The sequence below is a fragment of the Echinops telfairi genome, unplaced genomic scaffold, assembly GCF_000313985.2.
Source record: "Echinops telfairi isolate 266 unplaced genomic scaffold, ASM31398v2 ScPeMD7_70;HRSCAF=299, whole genome shotgun sequence".
Classification (NCBI taxonomy): Eukaryota; Metazoa; Chordata; class Mammalia; order Afrosoricida; family Tenrecidae; genus Echinops; species Echinops telfairi.
The window spans coordinates 35,424,325-35,430,363 of NW_022103968.1; the positions used below are offsets into that span (position 1 = coordinate 35,424,325).

Consider the following 6,039-nt stretch of genomic DNA (forward strand, 5'->3'; position numbering starts at 1 on the left):
CTGCTCTCTCCTGACAACGTGTCCAAAGGATGTAAGACGGAGTCTCACCGTCCTTGCCAACAAGGAGCACTGTGGCCTTACTTCTTCCAAGACAGATCTGTTTGTCCTTTTGGAAGTCCATGGTATTTTGAACATTCTTCTCCAGCACCACAATTCAAACTCATCTACTCAAACGCATTTGAAATGTCAATATTGCCAAAGTCAAGAAACCCTGATCTAGAAGGTTCCTATTTCCACTCTGAAAAATAAGTACACACTTGCCTTCCATTGCCACTTTGAAAAGACAAGTACTCACTGAAACTATTATTAGTATTTTCAAATACTCCTTTAGGCTTTGTGACATCTCAGAGACAATGCAGGCAAAACTTTCCAAATTTTCCAATAAAGACAACATTTTCAGGCTCAACTCAGAATAGCACGCCCATTTCCTTGATTCAGGGGCTCCTCTCATGTATCTTCTGCCCTTGCCCTACAAACACTTCCCTCATCTCTGGAAAGGAGTCAAAATACAGGAGATCAGTAGCCATCGAGGTTAATGATTACATGGTATCACAATAAAATCCCAGGCCCAGCAGCTTTCTAACCATTGCTTCTTCAGATAAGTCAAAACACTTCACCAGAATGGGTTGCTGTCCAACCAAATTAAATGGAAAGAACTTGTAACACTACAACACACACACACACACACAAACTTATTAACATGATTAATCAGAAAGAGTTTTGTAAGCTGTTTGTTAATGCATTTCGCCAATCAAACAACTGAGGAATGTGACTGTTAACTGTTGACCCTGGTAACCCAACACCATTGTGCTGTGTTATATTGATAAATTAGTTCAAAAGAATGTTGACCTCCCTTTACTGTATGGTTCTCTGCTTGGCTTCTATTAGGATGAGCCTGGCTTCCAAGACTCTGGTGTATGCAGCATAAAAAGGACTACTCACACAAAGACACTTACAATGTGAATGTATTGCCTCATGCTCAAGAGAGCAGGCCACCCCAAAGCCCCTTGGCTTAGAAGCTGCCCCTCTACTCCACTAAGGGAGAGAAACAATGACCTCGCCATGCAGTCAGAAGTTTCTCAATAGGAACACTAGGACACGCCTCAAATCACACTCCCTTTCAGAACTCCTTGACTTTGCTAGCTATGTCAGATCTGAGATGCACCAAACAAACACAAATGGCATTCCAGGCAATCAACCTTTGCTCAGCAGCATTTGTAAGAGTTGGTGAATGCGTGCAGCCAGACTAAAGGGGTGGCCTCAGAGTTGAGTGTTTGAAAGGAGCTGGCACTTGGGGTCAGACTTAATGACTAAATGACTCACAACAGTTGTTACCGCTTATTGAACATTTATTAAGGCCATTGTGCAAGACACTTTCTCTACATTGGATCACTGAGTCCTGGCAATAGTCTATGAGACTAAAATTATTATACTTCCATGGTTTGCAGATGAGGAGACGAAGGCTTTGAGGGGTTAAGTAATCCACACACTGTTCTACCTCTCTTGACAGTCTCTGGGAGAAAACTACTCACTGAACACAATGTGCCTCTCTGAGATCTGGAAGGAGTGGTGAGTGAGGCAAGAAACAAAGGCCACAGAGACTTGTAAAAGACCCTAGGGAATTTAAGGCACACAAAACTGGCCATGGAGGGAATGGCTTGAGCATTCGCCTTAAAGCCATAATAGTATCAGTCTGATTAGACAGCCATCAACAGAGCACCCCCCTCCAATGTGGGGGGTGCAACCTGTAATATGAGGATTTGAACAATAGTGAGTCTCTTTAGGAGAAAGATATTAGCTTTTCAGTGAATTTAAATCATGGAGGAATTTGTATTTGGGCACTATTTTTAATGCTTGCTACTTCCTTTTTCAACAGAGAGAAAGTATACCTTCAACTTAGATTCTTAATAAGGAATCGATTAGAATTTGAGCACATTGCTTTGGCTTCATTGCATTTATTTTTATGGTTAGCTATTATTTATGACGAGTAATGCTGGTTTCCTCTTTCTGATAATGATTAAAGTTCTCTTTAAAGATTAATCTATCTTGTAAGTGATCTAATGTAAAGGAGACTGGCTAAACAACAGTAACAGTGATACGTGGGTGTGGCAAAAACTAAGACAGCAATATCGGAATGAGTGAAGTTCAGGCAACACTGAAGGGATCCAAGAAAAAGGGCTCTCTCTAGGGACCTATGAGGAAAGCAGAGAAAAGTTTAATCTTAGATTAGACCTTCATAGGGAAGGAAAATGACAAGCAGAAAACTCCAGCTTGAATTTGTATTTGTTTGACTGCATGATATTGTGAAAAGCTATTTAGCAAAAATTCACAATGACTAATTCTATTCAAGAAGTCCTTGCTGTGTAAAAATGCCTAACCAAAAGGTTAGTGGTTCAAACTCACCCACCTGAACCACAGAAGAAAGGTCTGGTGATCTGCTCCCATAAAGATTACAGCTAAGAAACCCCTCAGGGACAGTTGTACTCTGTCACGTGGGGTTGCTATGAGTGGCACCCAACAGCAACGAACACCAAGGCTATTCAATGCATTAGAACTGGTTATTAATGCTTCAAGTCAAACCCATCCTTCTATGAGATCAGTGTCCTGAAAAGAAATGAGTCCTTGAGGAAAGAGTCCTTCCTCCCTTAAGGCAGCAGTTCTCAACCTGTGGGTCACCACCCCTTTGGGGGTCGAACGCCCCTTTCACAGGGGTCATCTGATTCATAACAGGAGCAAAATGACAGTGATGAAGAAGCAACAAAAATAATTTTATGGTTGGGGGGGTCACCACCACATGAGGAACTGTATTAAAAGGGTCACGGCATTAGGAAGGTTGAGAACCACTGCCTTAAGGGATGCAGATTAGGAGGGCCGTGAGGGACTCTCAGAAGAAAGGGAGATGCCAGCACAAGGCTGGAGGGCCTCTTACGTCTCAATGGACTGCTTCTTCATTTTCATCAGGGTCACACCAGCAGGGATTAACAGGAACCAATCAGCTGGTGCTTGTAAATGACAGCTTAGTGTTTGTGGTGGCTGTGTTTTTTAAGATTTCAAACAAAAAAAAGAACCTTGCAGGAAAGATGGTGACCAAGTCAGAAATATTACCTACCCTCTTCAACAAAGTGAGAAAATAGTTACAAAGAAAAACCTGGAGCCCTGAATCTCTGAATTAAAAAAAAAAAAAAGTGAAGTGAGCTGAATAGCAATAGCACAGCAGGCTGTCATGGGGAGACTGAACTATCCCTGGTTCAGTCCCACATACACGCACTTAGCAGCAGCTACAAACCCTGCTCAGAGTACGTGGAGCTGGTAGAAACTACCAGTGCTCTGGGCACAATGGTGTCAACGTACTGCTAATGTTAGATCATCAGAACAGCAGAGTCCACAGATTACGAGGCTTCAAGGCCCTGGGTCTGATTGCCAATTTAAGGCTATTTTTGAACCAGCAGAGCAGTGGTAGTGGGGTGTGACCCAGACACGCACGAGCGCTGTAACAATAGTAACAAACCCTCAACTCGGTGCCCTGGCAGACTGTCAGGATTCTGGGGCTATAAGCATTGGCTAGGGATTTTCGTTTTTCTTTCTCTCTCCTCTTTTTGCTTTTCCTTTTGTTTGGTTTGATAAATTGCCAGAGAAGAAGCATAAGATGTAAGAGGAGTGGAATCATCTCTAACTCCCCATAACCTCCTGGTGCCCAAAAAAGTCACCACCTTCCCCCTCACTCTTACACATCCATGGCTGCACTTCCACAGTGATATTTTGATCATCACTTACCGGTGACTGAAAGAAAGAAGGTGCTGGCTCCGACCCGAGTCTTCTGTATTTTTCTTTTTATTTAGTAATTAATTATCACTCAACTCAATGGAAACACTGTCCCCACATCCAGCCCCACCCCACACCTCCAAAAACTATATCTATATCCAATCCAGAACTACCTGGTCAAAAATACATGCAAAAAAAAATTTTGTAAACCACAATGTCTCAGAGACAGCAGATAATTACAGCTCATGGGAAGAAATTTGACACAGTGGTGTAAACAGGTGACTAATATATGGAACCAACATACCTTGGTAGTTCCAACACCTTATGTTATAAGGAACATAAGACTCAGAACTACCAGAAAATGGAATTTAGAAGAATAATTCTTTTTTTTTTAAACATTTTATTAGGGGCTCATACAACTGTTATCGCAATCCATACACACATCAATTGTGTAAAGCGCATTTGTACATCGTTTCTCAAAACATTTTCTCTCCACTTAAACCATCGACATTAGGTCCTCATTTTCCCCTCCCTCCCCGCTCCCCACTCCCTCATGAGAATTCTTAAGTGATTTCATTGAATGAGGAGAGAGATCAAGAGAGCTAAGGATGGGGGGAAGTGTAGAAGAATTCAGAAAAAGACTACAAAAGTAATCTTAGAAAACAAATGAAAACTTTTAAAACCATACTGAAATAGAAAATAGAAATTCAGAATCTTATAAAGATTCCAGAAATAGATAATACATGAAAGAGCAAAGCAATCGAAATGAAACAATGGACAGAAGACTGAATTGATGAGCTGGAAAATAATGCTATGAATGCAGAATACATGCTGTCAGAAGAATGATTCATTTTTTTTAATTTGAAAAAAGTCTAAAAACTATGTGAGATGCTATTCAGAGGAATAACTACATGTGATAGAATGCCGGAACAGGAAAAGCAACAACAACAAAAAACACAAAGAGTGTCTAAGAGCTTCCTAAACATCATGAAACAGGATTAAAAATAACCATACAAAATGCTAAAAGAATCCCAAGAGGATAAACACCCACGATATATCATAATTAAGCTTTCTAAACTAACCATTCTGAGAGCAGTTTGGGAAAAAGCAAAAAGTTTTCTATAAAAGGCAACCAATAAGACTAAATTCTACACCTAGTGTTCAGGAGGCTTTGGACAACGGTGGAAGCCCAAAATCCCTTTGCAGATTAAGCCTCTGGTGAATCCCCTCTGACCATCATTGAGGGACGTGAATACCCTTGTTATAAGACGGAGAGCGTTGTAAAGTCAATTGTGGCAGAAATGATTAAGTTAAAATGAAATACCTTATCATTTTATGCCCTGCTGACCCATTTAAAAGGCATTTCAGCTTTAGAACAAAGAGTGAGTGGAAATACACGTGGACGCAGCCCCCAGTGAAGCCCCTGACCACAGAGCAGGAATGGGAACAGCCTTGCTCTCAGGAAGAATGCACTGGAGAGTGGATGGCTGCAGATGCAGTTTGGTTAAATTTAACACCTTATCATTTGATCTCCCTTTTGACCCATTTAAAATTTTTCTAGCTTATAACAGTCCTGTGTTTTCTCTTCAATTGAGGTTTTTTTCTCTTTCACTTTGTTATTGCTGTTAGGGTTTGTTTGTTTGTTTTTGTATGTTTTTCTTTATATGAATCCAGGATTGGTAAATCTATAGAGACAGTAATTGGATTAATGGTTTCTCTTGAGGGTATGACAGAGGAAGTTGGGGTGAAGTGTGGAGGTAATAACAGTGAGTACAAGAAAGAAGAAAATGTTCTAAAATTGATTGGTTGATTGTACAACTATTCTTAATATGATTCAACTATTGAATTGTATGATATGTGGATTAATTGCCAAATAAAACTGTTCTTAAACCATGCAGCAAAACTTTCCCAGCAAAAACCATGCAGGGAAGAAGGAAAGGGAACAGCAGATATAAAACCCTGAAGAACCTGCCAACCAGCAATCTCATACCCAGTAAAACTGTCTCTCAGGTATGAGGAAGAAATAAGGGCATTTCCAGATAAGAACAGATTAACAGAATTTGTTAAAATAATCATAAAAGACCTAACTTATAAAAAAAACATAAAGATAAGTTCTTTGGACAGAATCTCAACAACAGCAGACATCAACCTTGTGGGGGGAGGTCAGATGCGCAGGCATTCCCTCACTGAAGGCAATCAGTTGCCAGACTGCTGTCTCATCCCTCCACAGGGGTGGGCCTGCTCCCTGCCTCTGGGGACAATGGACAGGCTCCTGTA

At 40.8% G+C, this 6,039-nt stretch overlaps 1 pseudogene; it reads left to right on the forward strand.

Annotated features, from left to right (window-relative positions):
- The first annotated feature begins 5,682 nt into the window (after positions 1–5,682).
- LOC105978457 overlaps positions 5,683–6,039 on the forward strand; it is an 8,934-nt pseudogene continuing 8,577 nt past the window's right edge.